The 19989-nt window shown below is 41.4% G+C and overlaps 1 protein-coding gene across 4 annotated transcripts in view; it reads left to right on the plus strand.

The window, feature by feature from the left end:
- Window positions 1–19989, plus strand: part of ZNF804A (zinc finger protein 804A) — a 148543-nt gene that overhangs the window by 114836 nt on the left and 13718 nt on the right. The window lies entirely within an intron of this gene.

Raw genomic sequence — 19989 nt, forward strand, 5'->3', positions numbered from 1 at the left:
TTCATTCTAATTAAATCTCCCTTTTTCATGTTATTCTGCTCAGGTATAGCACAATATATACATGGTTTATATCTGTATTACATAGAATAATGATTTGCTTTTCTTTAGCACTCATCCCTGAAATATTTCTCTCTCTCTCTCTCACACTGGTATTTTTATTTAGCCCATAATTTACACTGTCAGTATGAGTGTTAGGTTTATTTTGGAGAACTGTGAAGATGTGGACCTCAGCAGCAACCTGTGAGAAGCTGGAGGGAAAGATCCATATTAGATAAGAAATTAGCAGGTAGCTTCATTGCATCCTGTATGTTTATTATGAGTTTTAGTTAAAGTACAGCTGGAACTGATCCTTTAGGTGTTCCATTGATGGACAGCAGGAAAAGAGAAGTTATGAGCAGAGTCTTCCCCACTTGACCTCACTTAGGATGTATATTTAATAATTTTTAGTGCTGTGAGCACTTTGAAATAATGAGAACCTGAAGGCTCCAGTCCTTGTTCATCTACTAAGTATTGATGAAAAATTGATTTTGAAGCTGAGGTCAGGTGTGACTCTGAGTAGGAACTTTTTTCCAGTGTTTCACATGGTAATTCTTGTTTTCTCATGGTTTTGGGCAGGAGAAGGTGGGCACTGTGCCAGCCTCTGATGGAGCATGGTAGATCCTGCCTCTCCATCTTTTCTGCAGGGGATCTGTGTGTGTGTGTTTACATGTGGCTCTGTGGATGTGTTTGGTGACACATCTTCTTCCTCTGTTTGACATTCACAAGTCTAATCTCCCTGCTAGGAAACAGAAAAAAAAAATACAGTTTTCAAGTAGAAAAAATTGTACAAATGCTTGTTTGGCCAAAGAAAAAAATTTCAGTAATGTTACTGTCAAATAAAACTGTTAATTCCTGAGATAAAACATTGGGTTTAATTCTCCTGGAATATGCTTTTTGTGGTGGCTTCTATTAGTGCTATGAAGAAAAAACATTCCTCTTCCCATATTTTGTGTGTAAAAGGGGGCAGGCAGCATATGCTGTAGCAGAGGCTCACTCTGATTTGCTCTGTTTTCGAGAACTTCATACCAAATGCTTTTTTCTGGGTGGTTTTAATGAGCTTGCTGAAGACATGTGCAGGTGCTACTGTTGAATGCTCTGATTTTGTCCTGAGACTTCCTATGTCAGTGGCAGAAGTTCTCCAGCAGTTCAGTTCAGCAGTAGAGGTGAGAGGAGCTAGTAATCTGTCTTTGGATTTTGCTGAATTATTTTTTTAATTTATTTTATTTTTATTTTTTTTTTAATTTTTTTTCTTCTATCACACCTTTCTACAATAATGGGCAGGTAAGGGGAAGCACTTGGTACAGAGTTTCCCACTGCCCAAGGATAGTTGTAAGCCACTCTGGTTTCAGTGATCCCAGCACCTGGGAGTGGTTTCTGTATGATCAAATGGATGAAAGCTCTGCCTAAACCTGAGTTCATCCTGGCTTTTCTGAAAAGCCATAGTTAATCCAAATTGTGCAGTCTGTTATTACACCATCTAAGCCATGGGAGGGTTTGGCAGAGAAAATGTTCCTGACAGCTCCTGTACCTCAGTTCTATTGTAGAAGAATTTCTTTCCATCCATTCAAATGTTGCTAGCACACAAAATTTACAGGATTTGAACCAGGAGATTTATTATGTGGGTTTTCTCCACTGGCTGGGATGCCCTGTGCTGTCAGGTGGTGATTGTGTTTTGATTTGCTGTGTCTCAACAGCTTCTGAGCACCCACTTTGAGATAGTATGAGCACCTTCTGAGCAGTCCAGGAAGAAAGCACAGGACTAGGGTAAACCCAGTTTTATTTCCTAGAACCTGAAGGAGTTTAGTGTCTCAAGAGCCCCACTGCTTCTGTTCCTGTTTTCCTGTTCTTAGCTTTTACAATATTGTTTGGAGAGCATATCTGTAGCCTTTATGAAATACTCCAGGAACAGCAACTTGCAAGCTGTCAGTGGTAACAGAGAAAAATGAACTCTCTGCTTTGCTTTGAAAGCTTAGAAAAAGAAAAACAAAACAAAAAAACCCAAAACCCTAACAAAATAAAATGCTGCTGTGTTTAAAAGCAGCAATGTTCTGAGTGCAATACAGAGAGATGAGCAACTGCTATTATTTCATACAGCAATGAGGGAATTGCTATTGGATAATGATGGCCTAAACCCACGGAAGGTGGGATTTGAGATCCATGCCAGGGCTTTAAAAACACATGTATGACTCCATGCAGCATCTCCTACACCTCTGGAAGGAGCTCTGTGAGGGGTTGGAAGGCCCTGCCTGCTCCCCTTGCGATGCTGTGGGTTTGATAACACGGCTCAGGCTCTGGGTGAGTGAGTGACCTGCAGCTCAGAGCTGCTCGGTGAGTTGTGCTGCCTGGTGAAGAAATCTGCAGCACACAGCTCGGTCCCCTGGGCCAGACACTCCTCCAGAGACTTGTGTCACTACAGGGACAAAGAGGGGTTTGAAAGTCTCCATCCCAGAACTTCTGGTTAATCACCCGATGCCACGGCAGCACGCTCCGGCTTGGTCTGCCCTCCCAGGAGGAATATTCCAAACACCAAACAACAACAATAATAGAGAAAGCTGTGATGAAAAAGAAATAGCCCTAATGTATTTGCATCTACAGATGAAAATACAATCAATTAAGGAAATTGTAAGCAGGAATTTTCCCCCACAGAATCTGAGGTCATTTCTCAAACTGTTTCTGTCTGGATGAAAATGATCTCTGTGCTCTACAAATGTATTTAAAATTGTACTCGGGGAATAACGCACAAATTATGCAGGAAAACTAAATTAGTAGATGTCCCCTTTCCCTATTCCAGACACAGATCTCTCCTGCCTACATTTTTCTCCTCTCTTTACATCTTTCTCTTTGCACATTCTTTTGACATCAGTGCCAAATAAGCTGGAGATAATCTCTATTCACATCAGAAAGTATCAATCTCTAGTCAGCCAAAAGTCCAAACTTGACTAATTTTCATGTGTTTGAATAAATATTTTGTGGAATATGGGTGGAGAACAAGAAATTTGGAAGTGGAAAGGTGTGATTAGACATAATAATAATATAACCCCCATCCTTTTACTAAATCTGTACCTCCTATGAGTTACAAGACATGTAAGGTATAAATTAAGAGCACATTTGGGATGCCACTACTCCCAGCAAAGATAATTGGATGTTAGCTGTTGTTTGAGCCTGCAATTTAAAAACAAAGCAAAGAATCCTTGCAGTCATCATTACAGCTCTTTGCAAGAGCTCTCATTGCAGAGTTATCCCCTCTGAAAAAGGAAAACCCCATCTCTTCTCCTTGGCTGGCACCTGCAGAGGGTGCACTGCACTGCATCTGCCACAGCCCAAGAGTTTGCATCTGTTTGCAGGGAAATGGCACCAGTGCTGGGAAAGTTACACACTTGATAAAAGTGTTAAATTGACTCTTTGCTGAGAGCCAGCAGTATTTTATGCTGGATTTTTTCAGGCCTGCTTTTTGCAGGTTAGCTCCCCCTGGAGCTGTGGGAATTGGACTGGGCCAGAGGTAACACATGCAGTTTTTGAAATGCAGAAATAACGATTCCCAAAAAATACCCACTGTCTTCTAGAGCACTCTGTCCAGAGCTTTGGTGTAGTGCAGGATAAAAACTGAGGCATTTCAAGAATTTTCCTGAAGGTTTGCTTCATGAGCAAAAAGGAAAAGGTGGTGCACTGCATGTCAGATTTCAGGCATGTAGGCATCTAATAAGAGATTTTATAAAGTACCTCTGCTGCTCTGGGATGAGGGAAGTGCCTGTACCTTGCATGAGTGAGGGGTGGCTGCATTTCTGCAGGGAGGATGAGGAAGGGCAGCAGGATGCAGGTGCAGTGCCAGCTACTCCACTCTCCTGGGCAGAGCATGAGCCTGGCACTGGATGGAGCTCCCAGTGTCATCTTTTTGCATACCTTGCAAGTGAAAATAATTATTTGAGATACATTTCAGTATTTCTCTTATTTTTTTTTTCTTTGAGGCTACGTGGCTTCTTATTTTTATATAAGTGACTTTGTTATTTTTAATATAACAGGTCTTTTGCAGCTGAATTTTCTGGAATGAAGAAATCATATATTCCTTCTCGTACTTTATCATGTTTCTTATGTTAGAGTTATGTTATACATCTTCTGTTACACATCTTGGTGTGTCCTCGTGGGCAGGCAGTCTTAACCACCCAAGCACAGAAGAAATTTAAGCATTTGTGTTTGAATCGATCTTGTGAAGTCCTTTCTTACTTTTACTGCTATCTCAGGATGTAACTTAGCATGTCTTTCTGTTATTTCCTTTTTCTCCCCCAGGAAAACATCCTCATCTTTGTAGCCTTTTTCGATATTAAGGGAACACAAACAAATGTTCAGCTGTGCGTTCATATACATAAATGTTTTTGTAATGCACATACAACCCTGAAATGAGCCCCTCCTCTCCCAAACACACTCTGTTCTATCACTGTATTTCAGGTTGGTTTGTCTTTTTTCCCATTCAGATTGCATTATTTAACGATCTTTTGTGGTTGGATTGGGGGTTCTTCGGGGGTTTTGAGTTGCTTTTTTTTTTAGTGCTAATTTTCCTTTTAAGTTTTAAGCACTTGTGCTGGCATTAATGCTAATAAGGGTCATCAGCAGGTCTATTAATTCTAGCTCAGCACTGCTGGGAGCACTGGAGCTGAGCCTTGTGATAGACTTGATGCTTCCTTTGTCAAGCCCTTTAAATAATAAAAACAAGCAAAAAGCCTTCTGCTGTGAAGGGGTGTCATGTGGCAGAAGAGCCAACATGATAGGAGCCCACTCTGCCAGGAGGGAGGGAGCCAGAGTGAGGATCTCACCCTCTGGGGTACGGGATGTGTCTGGAGCGTGGCCCCAAGGGGAGCATTTTTGGGAGGATGGGCTGCCCTGCTGGGGCTCACCCCTGCTGCCACATGTGGGGGGTTTGGGGTCGGGTTTGGTGTGGGCAGAGTGAAGAAAATCAGCAGGAACTGGGAGGTTCAGGAGAAGAGGATGTGCAGTTGTGCTGGGGCACAAGGTTTGGCTGGTCTGTTTGTAACGTGTCTGCAGTGGAAGGCTGCCAGTGGGAGTCTTTGTTCCACTTTACAGAATGCATTTTAAAATTAAATAGATAAGTTCTGTTCTTTAGGAATATTTCAGTATATGTAGGGAGAAGCTTCACACACTCTTTCCTGGATGAAGGAAAAAAAAATTATTTGTTTTCCTTCCAGTTTTTTTATTTTACCTATGAAATTTAATCCCAGCATTTGGCTTCTTGGTGGGTATCAGTGTAACATAGTCAGACATTCTTTAGCTCAAAACTTGTACTGATGGGTTAGATGAGGATTTTTTTGAGTGAAGTATTAATCCTGCAAAATCAAATTTTGTTGCCAATGAGTGCTCTGTTTTCTCATTACCAAAACAACAACAACAAAAAAGACATATCACTATGTCCCTGCCATGGTAATTACAAGAGAAAAGATACTGTGTAACTTTTTCTGTTTTCGTGTTTGGGAAATTCGATTCCCTAATAATGTTTGATTAACTAACTGACTGACTTTTTTTTTTTTCTGAAGAAGTGTTTTTAGAGCAAACACAATTATATTAGAGGAGTAGATACCCCATCTGTCCCAGTAATAGCCTGCAAACAGAATATTAACCCCATGCACTGACACTGCAGATTCCATGAGGAGTTGTTCTCTACTGCAGGAGGATCCTTACCTTTGGTAACCCTTCCTCAGATAAGAAGCTTAGTATTTATCCTAAGTTATTTATTATATTTTCTTCTGGTTATGAGTTATTGCAGCCCTCTAATTTCTGTCCTTTTAGATATCCAGATCAGCCTGGTAACCTGATAAATCACTAACACTAAATTTCCATGCAAAATAATTAGGTTTTTTTCAACTGCACATTGCTCATTTATTACTATTTTCCAAATCTAGAGAGGAAAAAAATTACAGCACCATTGCAAACTGGGAGGGAAGGAGGGAGGGAGGGGAATAAGGGGCAGGAGGAAACACTGTTTATTCCATACATCCTGCATGTTCCTCTCCCTGGCATGCATTTATACTGCTGTGTGGTTCATCCTTTTATTTCAAACTCTAATCTTGTATTTCAGTCCAACTTGGTCTTTTTAAATCAGTTCATGAAAATTTCTGCGTGCAAGTTAGCAGAACTTGGGGCCAGTTTTAAATTTTGATTTACCATATCAGGATCTATCAGGTTTCTGCTGTTTGGCCAACACTATTGCAAAAGAAAATATTTTTTCTGTTCATCAGTAAGATAAGAATGGACACAATAATTAGGACTTGAAGATAGGAAAAATACAGTTTTTTAATTCATGATTCTGAGGCATTGTGTGTATTGTAATGCATCTTTTGACATACAGTGTTTGGATGGGGAGAAATGATTAAAAACTTGTACAAGCATGGAGATCAGATGATGGTTTACCTACCAGTCAGGCAATAGATCAGCTAAGCAATTACCTACAATAAAAATACTGCTTTTTATTTCCCTTTCTGCTTTAACAGAGTCAGTCTTCCACAATTAATTTAAACTTCATTATGGCTGCAAAATTCAAAGCAATCAGCAGAATACCTCTCCTTCAGTTTTCAGAAATTCTAGGTGCAGTTCCACTGCTGTCCTGAAAGTAATCAAGGAGATGGTAGATTAACTGTAAGTAATGAATAATATGAAAAGCATTTTGTTACTCCGTGATTTTGAGCTGTCAAGTGATTAAAAAGAAAGCAAAGGAAAAACTAATACATTCCTAGTAGTATATTAAATTCTGACCCCTCAAGGTGAATAATTTCTTACAAGATGATCTAATTAGCTGAAATGATTAAGTGGTGTATGTCAGTGGTTAGTACTCTATGCCTGATCCTGCAAAAGCCACCTTGCAGTTTCCTATTTGCTAGCAAAAAGGAGTTTCAGGGTATTTTTTTTGCCCTCTGGGAGCTCTGCTAGTATTCTCCTTCATGCCCTGCAGTTTGTGCATGCTGGTTTCCATGTGAGATCTCTCATTCTTTGGGGAGAACTGAGCAACCTTTTCAGTACAGACCACAGTCATTCCTAGGGTAACTACTGCAGCCTTTGCTGATCCTTGCAAAATCAGCCCTCCATTCAGCTCAAAAAAAGCTTGTTCTTTTTTTAGTGGTAGCTCTGACCTGTTGCAGCTTCGTGCTGCAATCAGCGCTGCCTTTTTGGGAGGAGATGTGACAAGGCAAACCAACTACATGGAAGTGAGAGTGTTTTTCTCAGGAGCCATGGTCCTGCTCATCCTGCAGCTGGGGACAGAGGGACAGAGGGACAGAGGGACAGAGGGACCTCTCGGGGCCAGGGGTGAGCTCCAGGTCCACTGAGAGAAGGGCTGTAAGCCTTGGGCAGGCACGAGCACTGGGGTTTTATTAGGCACAGTAATGCTGCTCTAGAAACAGTCATTACTTTTGTTCTGGATATTTTAATTTATTTTAAAATTTATTCAAATTTATTTTATCATCATTTAATAATTTTATTTTATTTTTATTTAAAATTTATTAATTTATTTAGTAAAAGAAGTGTCTTCAAGCTGCTAAAGCACTCTAGGATTGCTCAGTGGAGGCTAAAACGTGAACTCATGGTTTTCTTCTCTTTTTTTCCCCATGCAGTCAGCACAGTCTTGGCTGCAGAGCCTCTGCTGGTTGGCTCTTGTTTCAGTTTATTATTATTAATTAGTGCTCCAACTACAGCAAGGGTCTGAGTGGCTTCTGAATTGAAGCTTTCCCCACCCTCACAGTGCAAAGGATGAAATAGGAAAGGCCTAAATACGGTGAGCATTTGAGGGGACAGATGAGGTGGGCAGGAGTGTGTCTGTTTTGTTTCTGGCACACAGGCAGCAGCCATGCTTTGAGATCATTTCAAGAGTCAATGAAAAGGAAAGTTAGAAATGTACCCCTGCCTTATCCTGCTTGTGTTTGGGATTGGCTGAGGCTTTTCCTTAATTTCAAGGATCCCACACACTTTTTCCAGTCATACCTCCTGGTTCTCTGTGTGTTTTCACCCTGTGTGTTTGTTTGACGAACATCCTTGGGACAAACCTGAATGGTTCTGTAAAGGACTTCTCCCTTTCTTCCAAAGTCTCTGTGTGGCAGAGGAGAGTGGTTCAGCATCACACAATTGAAAGTGTGATAAAAGTGTGATTGAAAGGGTGTTTTTTGGTTGAATGATTGTTAAAAGAAAAGATTTTTAAGGTATTCAATCTGCAGAAGACCATATAAATACAAGCACTGTACGTGACCTCCTCCCTCTTGGAGAAATCCTTCTTTCCTTGAATTGTCTGTTCCAACAGTAGCTTGCATCTTTTCTTAAATTAGAACTGGCAAGAGAGCCATGGTATACTGTAATATAAATTATAAATTACATTAATTCAAGTTCATTCATGATTAATGTAACTACTTTTAAATGCCTGGCTTCCCTGATAGCACTTGCTGTTGTTATCTTGGTGTGCACTCTTGATATACATAACCATAACAAGGGAGGACACAAGTAAGCCCTGTACCTGGACCTCACCTTCCCTTTTCCAGCAGTAAAATTCAATAAAATTTAAAAAAAAATTAAAAAAATTAAAAAAACCTCAAACTTTTTTAATGCTGATTTTTTAAACTTTATTTAAAACTATTTTTTAAATTTTTAGTTTTAAATTTTACAGCTGTTAAGTGCTTGCTTGCACTGTCATGTGTATGCCACATCTGGTACAGGATCTCATTGTGCTACATGATTTATAACTACAGTGTTACATATCTTGCTTCTTACAAATTGCTGGTAATGAGAGCTGGAAACCAAGCAAGAGGCTGCCAGCGATGGGGTTACAGCAGCAGCAGAGGTTAGGGGTCATTATTGCAGGCTTCCTTAACACTCACAAAGGGGAAAAATTAGAAAAAAAAAACAAAATAGGGGGATGAAGCATTAAAATGGTGCTTATCAAAGTCACTCTTAGTTGTTTTCACTGTCTTTGCTAAGTCAGGCTTAGGCTGTCAGGAATGGTTCTGTTTTGTGAGACAGAGCCTGCTGCCACCTCTCCTTCTCTCTCATCTCTTCACAGTCCCACTTCTCAGCCCCAGCAGGAGGCTTTTCTTCTCTGCCATTTCAAGACTCATTTCTTGCTTAATGAATCCTTCTTTTCCCTTTTGTTTGGAGGAGAGTACAGCACATGCTGCTGATGCATTACTTCACATTCTTCCCTCCTTTCTGCCCACAGTTTTGCATTTCTGAGGAATGCCTAATTAGTACGCTTTGCATCGGCCTAACTCATAGAGTTGGTTAAAAATTATGGATTGTATAATGAGAAATACATTAAAAACATAACCTAAGATAAATTTTATAGTCTAGGTGTGAGCTTTACGTGCTCACTGAGTAAGAACATGTTTGAGTTCCAGCCTGTCTCACATCTGCTTTGCCTGCAAGGCTGACACCTGGTCACTGAGTGCTTGGTGTTTGCCTGGGAGCTCTAGTCTGAGTTACTCCTTTGTGACCAACACCTTCAAGTGGCCAGGACCAAGATAGCTGAGTTCAGCTGGGATCAAAAAGAGCAAAAACAAAAAAATAAAAGTCTCTGAGGGGCAGGTGAAATCACTGGGGGATTAGCAGCTGAAAGAAGTACTCTGCAGGGAATATTTACTAGGAGAATTTTTGTGTGCTCAGATGCTTAAAAGTAGGTCAGGCCAGGAGCAGATGTCCATCCATCCCATGCCAAAAGTCCTTCAAGTCATATGTTATATACCTGAGGATATTTTAGGATGCTTTTACTTTTTTCCTAAACTAAATCAAAAAAACTCAGTGAGGAGGAGTGACTGTCCAAGCAAAGCTTTCGTTACAATGAGCAATAGGATTTGTAATGGTGGGAGCTGGGCAGCCTTAAAATGGCTTAAAATTATGATGATGATGATGATGTGGGGGTTTATTTTCCTTAAATAATGCTAGATAATGTCTTAAATGACAGCTAGTCTTTTTCAAATCTCTCTGCATGTGGCAGGTTTTCTTTCCAAGCGCCGTTTGGGTATCTTGCTTTGGCTCTGCACACCTGCCTGGCTGTGAACAAAGGAAAGCTAGAATAGCTAATGACTCATCCCTGCCTCCTTTCACAGGAAGATCAACAAGGCAAAAATAGTGTTGTATCATTTTCCTTAAGCAATAGAGAAAATACTGCGTATTAAAAAAAGTGCTGGGTCTGGAAGCTTCTCATTGCCTCAGCGTAAGACATGTAAAAATCCATGTGTGTGTCCCTGTTGGAGAACAGCTTCACAGGCTGCTCATGGGCCAAAATGGGCTCCTTTGCAAATCCCTCCAGCTGCCATCTGATATCTTGGAGATACTTGACCTGTTATTTATTGTTAAGGCAACTAAGAATATCAAGGTTCAAGCAGTGTCCCTATTTTCTTGGTCCACTGCAGAAGGTGAGCGATTCTGCAGGTGAAGAAAACCCAGTTCTTGTTCTGATTTTTCTTTTGTTTTGTTTTGGTTTGGTTTGGGTTTTTCTGTTAGGTTTTTTGGGGTTTTTTTTGTTTGTTTGTTTGTTGTTTTGTTTGTTAAGTGGAAGTAAAGAAAAGCAGAAGCAATTTCCAAGCTGAGCTGACTCTTGGGGTGAGGCTGACATGAGCAAGTGTGTGGCTGTGCATGCTGTGCCAGGTCTGGATTTGATGGGGAGTCAGAGCAAGGGGAACAAGGGTGGCTGGGAGGGAGCAGTGCCCTGCCTGGCCTCACTTTTGTGGAGGGGAGAGCTCTTCTTCCCATGGGAAGTGGCTGCAGGCCTGCAACAGCTTCCCTGGGTAGGTGCCTATCACTGCCTGGATTTTGGGTAGCTGGAGGATGTGAAGAAGTGGGATTGCATCCCCTCCTGAGCTATTCAAGCTCTCATTCACACATGTGCAGTTTGGAAAAACAAGAAATAAATCAGTAAACCCCACAGAGCTCATAATAAAAAACCTTAAAATACTAGTCACTTCTGGGAGCACAGATGATTTCTGTGGAGTAAACTGCCTGGTACACTGCTAAGGAAAATATTTTCTTGCACATTTGTAACTGCTGTCATTGACAGTAAAATTGCTTGAAATATAAAATAATGGTAGTGTGTTGCCTACCATGACAGGAACTGTAAGAGGTTTTGACCTTTAGTAGGCTTTAATGGGTGCTCTACAGAGGAACCGACACTTCCATTTATTAACTTGTAATTGTCCTAAATAAATCCTGCTTTCTTCCCGTCTAGTGGAATGACGCCTAGGGTATGTTAATTGTGCTGGCTCTTCTCCAGGCCTGACACCTTGACAGCTCTTGTCAGCTCTTAAAAGTTATTCCCCTATGAAAACTATACTAGTTATTCTCCCATAATGGCCTTGCCAGTCATCTCTTCTGTGTTTTTTAATTCTGACATCAAAGTTTGCACTTAACGCTGACCCCTGACAGGAGAGCGTTCTCTAATGACGAGCAGTAGGTCAGTGCTCCCTGTTCTGGAGGAATGTAAAAAAAAATTAAATCCAGCACATTGGTTAGCAAGTGTACACCTGCGACTCCTGCTTTACCAAGGCTCAGGTATTTGCTCTTCATTAAAGAAATGAGGTTGTACAGTAAACTGATTTATTAGCTGAACCACCCAGTGCTCTAATCTCATCAAATCTCACACTGTGCAGGACTAGAGCATCTCATAATTTCTAAAAAAAGGCTGCTAATTAACATTTATGTGCTCCAGGACATGGTGGTGCTGAGACTGGTGGCACATTTTCCTTGTAGCTGGCACTGGAGCAATATAATTGTGCTGATGGAGTTGCTGCCTTAGAGATGTGAGACCTTGACCACCACGGTAATTGCAGTTCCCAGGCTGCTTATCAAGGAGAGAGGGTTGTAGCTCCAGCTGTGCACTGGCCAGAATCTAGGCAGGTATTTAGATCACCTCACATTAACACCCCCTGCAGCTTCAGTAGGTGGCAGCTGCTTTTTCTCTTCCCATCTTTGGTGCAATTGCTGTGTCAGAGAGCTGCCACTGTCCGAGCCCTGAGCAGTGTGTTCCATTGATGGTACAGGGCACTCTTCAACCCCAGTGCCTGGAAGAGAATAAATCCCCCCACTGTTATACTGTAGAATTGATTCTGACTGCAATTACAGGTTTTGGGTAAGGAAAACTACTACTGTCTGTATTTGAGTGCTTGAGGCACCAGAAATCACTGTTTCTGCGTTTGGGTTACGTGTCAGCAGATGAACAGTGCTAATCAGATCACACTGAAGAGAACACAAGGTAAAGGCGATGCTTCTCCTTCCACTTGCTGAAAGTGGAGTAGCAGAATATTATTTGGGACAGTCTGATGTGTTTTGATGGAGGGTTTTGTTGTTTTCTTCTGATGATTTCTCTAACATGCTCTAGAATCTAAGTTTTTCTTCCTGTGACTTGGAAAATGGTGAAGTTACAATAATGTGGGGATCAGACAGTAACTAAGAGAGGCCAATAAACTATTGCTCTTCAGTACCTTGACTCTGTTAAGATGGTGTAATTAATGGTTTCACAATGCTCAGGATCCTCAAGAGTGAAAGGCAAAACTGTGAAAATCAGTAGTAACTAGAATTTGCTTTTCATATTCTCGCTGGGCTGAGCCTGCTAAACCAAGCTGTCAAGTCTGGCTTCCCAAATTGCCAGGGCCAGAAACACCAGTTCTTTGCAAATATGACTGTCAGCCCAGGTTCTCTCATTCCTTTCAGTATTAAGATAGAGAAATGAAAGACTTTTCCATCCTAAACCCAGTTCAGAGGGCCATCACAACAGATCAGAAATAGCTGAGGAGCTGCACAAGCAAAGAAGGATCAACTATTTTAAATTTGAATGAAAAGTAACATGACTGAGTCTTTCCTGAATGTCACACCCTGTTGGCCATTTGCTGGTGGAAGACAGGGTCCTTAGGCTCTTCTCTAGTGTGTCTCTGGCTGGAGGAGTCTTCCAGGCTGGAAGTGGGAGAGGGGCTGGCACTGAGCAGGAATCTGGACACAGATTGCAGATGTGCTGTGCACAGGGCACCAGCTGGTGTCCTGGAGGTCCGCAGGAATTTCCAACAGCATGATTTATTGTCAGTGCTGCTGCCCCAGGCAGGAGAGGCAGTTTGCAGCGTCAGGGCGATGCGTCCCCCTTGTAGGCACATGAGATTCCTTCCACAACATCTGTTAGAAGAAGAGAGCAAGTCACAGCTCTGCTAATGCATCTGCTTGTGAGGGTGTGAGGCTGCTGCCTGTCATTGGATCAGACTCATGACTGCCTGGTGGAAAGCACTAGCTCTGGTTTCAGGAGCCAGAGCTGCTGGGGACTTGGGCTGCTTAAACGTGCATGGGTTTGATGAATGGACTCACCTCGTGCTTCTGTCAGGTGCAGCTGAGAGTGTGTGGTGTCTCAGGGAAGGCTCTGAATATCTGGTGAGGAGCCAAAGATGCAAATTTAGGTTTTGGAGGAATTTGTTCTCATACTTCACCATCTTTACTGATTGAATGAAGATTTAACACTGCAAAATACTGATATTTTAATGCAAGAGGTACTTTAAAGTATGCAAAAATTACTTAAGCAGTCCTTATATTTTGCATGGACATAAAAGTTGTTTTTTCTTCACAAAGGAATTTTTCACCCAGTATCTGTTTATCCTTCCTAAATTTTAGAGGGCAAAAAAAGTACTGAAACCTTAGTGTAAAACGTAAGTTGAAGTAACTCCAATTTATGCAGCAAAATAAGATTCATGAGAAAAGAAAACACTATGGAGCTTTAACCAATTTATTAAAACTGAGTAGCTATTACTTTTGTTCTATTTTCAGTGATTTTTTAGCAAGTTATTTCCTTTAAATTTGGGCAGTGGGATCAAGAATGAGCTTTAGTTGTCTGCCAGCAGCTCACTTGGGGACCTGCTTTCTCAAAATTTGGGAGACACCTAGGTGCAGGTTTTGCTGCACAAACCAGGCTCTGCTGCTTCTTTTGCAGAGTGGAGGAATGGGAAATGGCCCTGAAAGAAGCCCCATGTTTGCCTGCCACTTCATCTGAAGAAATATTTTGAGTGATGACGCTGAGATGTTCTCCTGCCTTGTCCTGGGAGTGATCAGTGACTTTGCTGCTCTCTGTGCCTGTGTTAGGACAAGATGAAATTGGCCACAGAGGTTGCAGCCCATTCTAAGTCGTCTCAAATCAGAAATGAGATGCAGTTTCAGAGCTGTGCAAGGTTTTTCATGGCAGCTGCTTCCCACTGACTCGATTTTCAGGCAGAGTTTGAAGCACAGGCTGTTTTGTTTGGCACCTTGGGCTGTACAATAAATCTGAGTGAGGGCCAGAAATGGTGAATGGGTCTCCTGCTTTTCTTTGTTTGAAGCCTGTTTGTTCAAACCTTCCTTTAATTGCAGACAATTCTCAGCACTCCCTCTATTATGCATTCACATGTTGAGGGTTTGTGCCACTCTGGTGAGGATGGTTGGTCTTTCAGCTTAAATTCTGCTGAATTGTTCTTTTTACTATAACTGGAAGACATTTTAATGTGTCTAGGCATAGTCTATAAGTCTTGTTCAGGAGCTGTTTAAGCTTTGGAACATGATGAATTCCCTAAGCCTTTTTGAGTCTCTCTGTGACTATGTAGTTGCATCCTGCACAAGCAGGCAAGAAACAGTTTTGGGGGATGACATTTTGATGAATGAATTTAAGAATTTCATAAAGGATGAGTCACTTTGATGGCATTGAGAGAGAGAGAGAATTCCAACAATAAATCCAAAATGCGTGGAGAGAAAAAAGTGCTGCTTTTGTAAACCTTTCCTAAGCATCATCTGTGGCAATTTTGCAAAAGAAAAAGAGAGAATGAGGAAGGAAAAAACAAGTGTTTTCCTGGCTTTTTTTTTTTCCTATCCCAGCCCAGAGGCACTGCAGCATTTTGGTAAGAAATCTTGAAGCAGGAATGTGGGAATGTTAAGGCAGAAGTAACAATCTGAGCCCACTTTAAGGATGTTGTGAAGACTGGGAACAGGTATCTAAAACATCTGCATTTCCATGGGAGATAACCTGTGGAGAAAATGGCCACAGTTTTGGTAGGATAGAAGGAAATGTCATTATTTGCCTCTGTATTTCTGTAGCTATTTGTAGGAAAAGAAGTACATAAAGAAATTTTAACCCAACCTTGTGAGAAGGTTTTCCTCTGTTCTTCACTAAAAATGCCCATAAGACTTTCTAGAAAGAAAAAGATTTGTGCAGTTGAAAAAATAAAAAGACAAGTACTTTGGTGAGTCAACCAGGAAAACAGGGTGATCACACACAGGCTGCTCCTGTCAAATTAAAGACCAACAAAGACACCTGTTTCAATTCAATAGTGTAAATCTTGTGCAAAAGCAGAGATTCTGGTCTGTAAATACTTATTAATTGTGGAGTGCTCTAGCAGTGCTTGTGAGGTGCTTGAGGATGGTGAGAGGTTTGTTTGCAGGGCTGGGAGCTCTTACAATAAGATTATTTTTTTTTCTTTTCTTGGCTTTGTAGGAAGAGCAGGCAAGGGTTTCACAGCTCTCATGGATGGTTCTTAGTTGCTGAGTACTTTGTTTCTTTGAGTTTTCAGTGGGGAAAGAGAGGGAGGCACTTTTTAAACTTTTGTAAGCGTACAGTTATGTTGACCTTGAGATGATAAAGCTTCTGCTCTTATTTTCCATTTTCTCTGGCAATGCTTTATCCAGAAATACCTTCACATGGAGTACAGAAATTTTAAATCTGTCTTCTGCTGAGATATACAGAAGGTCCACCTAGTTAATTGCCCGTTATTTATGTCCCAGATAGATGGCTTTTTATGAGCTATTTTTTCTTCTTTTCATCAAGCCTTGAGCTTATGGCAGTTCAGATTTCAGAGCTCAGTGCTGTAGGTAGTGCTCTGTGCTTTCTTCTTTGGAAATTGGAACCTGTATCCTGCAAGTGGGATGTGTTTCTATCCTTGTCATTATTGTGAAGAAAAGGTACAACAGGATAATGTCAGTTTTCCTTAGGAATTGCTTTCTGCCTGTAAGAGTGTGGACTGAGATTTGGGTACATTTCCTTTCGGTAATGAGCTTTACGTTATTAGTTAATTATTGTTTTTCTTAATTTCCTGGTGATTCTTAATCAAGGCCAAATTATCTCCTGATAGGTTCATATCTGACTGAGGTAAAGAAATGTTGCAATTAATTCCTTCTGGGTTATATTGAAACAGAAAGCTGGACCTGCCAAACACCTTCTGGACTTAGGGGGAGTGAAAGAAACACCCCCAGCGTGCAAAGGCAGAAATTTGTTAGCTTAGCTTGAACAAAAGTCCTAACAGCCTGCTGAAAGAATTACAATTAGTCCAGTTATGATCATACAGGCACTTACAGTCCAGATTATCTAATTATAAGAGCTCATTCCTGATAATGATACAGATATAATAAGCTTTCTGGTGTCTCATTCTTGCCTGGTGTTAATGGTCCTCCTGAAGAAGAAAAGTGAGGTGTCATTACAAGTTGTCAGCAGTGTGAGTTCTTCATGTGGGGGGAGTGTGATGTTGGTTTCCTCTTTGCAAGGGAGAAGGTGAAGAATGTTGATGGTTTCTTTCTCCTCACTCAGGTCTATTTGGGGACATTTTTATGTTTACTAGCACAAATACACGTTCCACTTAGCTGCTGTTTGTCTAGTGCTTCATGATAATATAGTCAAGTTTGCTATAATTAATAATTTATATATAATATTTTTTTACATATGTTGGAGGCTTTTTCACAGAGTCCCAGAAGGGGTCAGGTTGGAAGGGACCACAGTGGGTCATCTGGTCCAACCTCCCTGCTCAAGCAGGGTCATCCCAGAGCACATGGCACAGGTTTGGGATATCTACAGTGAGGGAGACTCCCCAGCCTCTCTGGGAAATTTGCTCAGTCCATGGTCACTGTACAGGGAAGAAGTTCATCCTTATGTCCAGCTGGAACTCTCTGTGCATCAATTTCTGCCCACTTCTCTTGTCCTATTGCTGAGCATCATGGAGCAGAGCCTGGTCCATCCTCTCACACATCCCTGCAGACACTGTGGACAGGGATGAGGCTCCTCCTCATCTCCTCTAAAGGCTGAACAGCCCCAGCTCCCTCAGCCTTACCTCAAGAGAGATGCTCTGGTCCCATCATCACCTCTGTCACCCTCCACTGGACCCACTCCAGGAGCTCCACATCTGTCTTGTCAGGAGAGCTCAGAAATGGACAGAGCACTCTGCCTGCGGCCTCACCGTGGCTTCATTTCCTTTTTATCCCTGAACTCACTTTTATCCGTATTTTAAAGTTGCATTCCTCTAGCAAGCAGTAAAGTAGCATTAGTGAGTTGTTTATAGCTCTGGGATCCTGCTGCCATCCCATTCCTTCCACATTCAAGGCCCCTGCTGTGAACTTGTGCACGTCCTTTTGGGAGTCTCTGTCACAGTCTGTTACAGTCCTGCCTTCCACAGCAGCCTCCAAGCTGGGGTTTGCTGATAATTAAAGGAACACTTTATTAACATAGCATGGTGGTACACACATCCCTGCTCTGCAGTTACTGACATTTCACTCTGCAGAAGCACCCAGGCAGTAGAAGACACACATAAATACAGAGTTGCTGGCCCAACATCTTTATTTTTTTTCTTGCATGGTGATGTCAGTGGTGTTTTTCCAGAGTTACTTTGAAACAGACTTCATCTGCAGCATTGAAACTGAAAACACAAATCACTATACTAATTGATATTGCCTTGCAAGATGCAGCCTTTATATCTTTATATTTAAGATTGTTTATTTTTTTTTTTTTTTGTAATCTGCTGTTTTCCTCCAAGGACTCTGTGTGTGTAATATTACAGGTTGGCTTAAGGATAACTAAGATTCTGCCTGTGCTACTCTGCTGTGGCTGAGACGTGTCAAAATTTGCAAAGGCTCATTCTTGTCTCAGTTTCCATTGGTCAAATTTATGTTCTTTGAGGAAGCTTGTCATGGTCCTGGGACAATGCTGGCAAGGACCAGATCCTGCTGATGAGAAGCAATTTGTGAGCAGAGGCTTCGAACGGCTCAGTGATCCAATATAAAACTGATATGAGAAATGGATTGTGATTTAGCTCTGACATAAAAAACTAAAAGAGAGCTCACTTTGGGGCAATTCATGTGTCTCCTCCAGCCCATCAGTTATCAGTGTATCCTTCAAGAGTTATGGGAAATAACCTTTAGAAGACCTAATTGCAAATATTAATTCCTCATCTTTGGTAACTGCGCGCATTGTGGAGAATAGAAAGATTTAAGATTTGGTAGGTTCATTTCAGTCTCTGTGGCAGACTTTCCTAAAATGTCAGTGGCCAAAGAGGTGGAAAGCAGAAAACATAGACTAAAAATGTCTGTTATCAATTTTTAATTTGCTTGTAGAAAGGGTATTGTGTCCTCCTGCAGCCAGGATGGAGAATCAGAATAGCAGCAGGGTCCTAGAGAGAGCTTCAGTGCTGGGGACACAGTGACCACAGTGAAAAGCTGATAAATGCCAATGGGCACACTGCTGCTGGAGGGCACTGGAGTGAAGAGCTGTTGGATGGAGTCTCAGAGAACTCACAGGTGCCAAGTACATCATTCATGCAGAAAACAGCAAAGTGGTCTCCAAAATGAGCAAAAAGCAGCTTTGACAGCTGAGCCGTGCAGTCTGGTGTGTTGATGGGAGTATCCATTTTGTAACCTAATCCCACTGCAGAGCCATTCTAAAGAGAAATCCAATTTTCCCTCTCCAAAGAAGTGTAGAGGTGACCTTCCTCTGAGAGGACTTCTTGGTGAAGAAGTGGTTGCCCCTGTGAAATGGTTTGTGGAATATGAATGCTGATCAGACAAGGATTTTTCCATTAGCTTGGAGCTCGGTGGATAGCTTCTTGAGAAGTGTTGTGGAGCTGTCAATATTTACGCATAGAGAATTGTTAAGACCTTTTCTCTAACAGTGTTAGGAATAAACATTTCTTATCAGGATTTACAATATTGCATGTGGTTTTGGTTTGTTTTTGTTTTTGTTTTTTTAATTAGAATCCAAAATGGTGCAGGAGGGCAGGTAACTGGGAAGTGACCCTTAAAGAAGTGATGTGTACCAATCTTGTCTTTAATCTCTGTAACTAAAGAAGCTTTCTTAAGTGTTGCTGAAAACTTTCATGGTGAATTTGAAACCTCTTCTCACCATGAGCTCAGCAGGAGTTTCCCCATTGACTTCAAGAGAAGCACAATCAGGCCTAGAATTATTAAAATAAATACCCTTAAAGCAGAGACTCTGTAACCACTTTCCAAATGCAGAAGCCTGTGTCAGCTTCATGCTCTTTTCATTATCTGGTGAAATTATTTTGATAGGTGAGATGCTAATTCTGTATTTCTGTGTTGTTTCCTTTGTGTGTCCTTAATACTTATGGAATATCCAGCTGATTTTTTGCTGAAGCTAACAAAAAATCCCCTGCAGCTTGCAATAAGCTCAGGCTGTTGTTACACACGTGGCCAGCAGATATCACAGGGAAATATTCAGTGTGCAACGCTCAGCAGTTCTGCAGGCTTAAAACAATGATTTTTGCACAATGGCAACGCTGCAGCCATTAAGTCAACTTTAGAAAACATAGTTATCTTAAAACAAAAGGACCAGAAGCGTTCATTTATGCTTCATAACCTGTTATTTCTCAAAGTCCTGGAGCCTTGTTCAGCTGTAAGCCTCGGTGCTATCTGCATCCTGCAGCAGGGGATGCTGGAGAGGAGAAGAAATGCACAGGCACCAGAAGGGTGTCAAAGCAAGTGAGGCTTCTTGTGCTGGGAAGAGCGTTAATCATCCCATAATGAAGTGTGTGTTTGTTTCTGGCAGATAATTTGAGAAAGAAAAGAATATGAGCTAAGAAATTTCTTTTCCCTTCTATTGCTCCTGTGTGCATCTTTTGCGGTTACATAATCAAGAGTAATTAGTGAGATATTCATCAAGGATAACTGGCTTTCATTTATCTTACAGATGCAAGTGTGAAA

This window comes from Cyanistes caeruleus, chromosome 7 (assembly GCF_971803275.1).
Source record: "Cyanistes caeruleus chromosome 7, bCyaCae1.hap1.1, whole genome shotgun sequence".
In the NCBI taxonomy this organism is placed as follows: Eukaryota; Metazoa; Chordata; class Aves; order Passeriformes; family Paridae; genus Cyanistes; species Cyanistes caeruleus.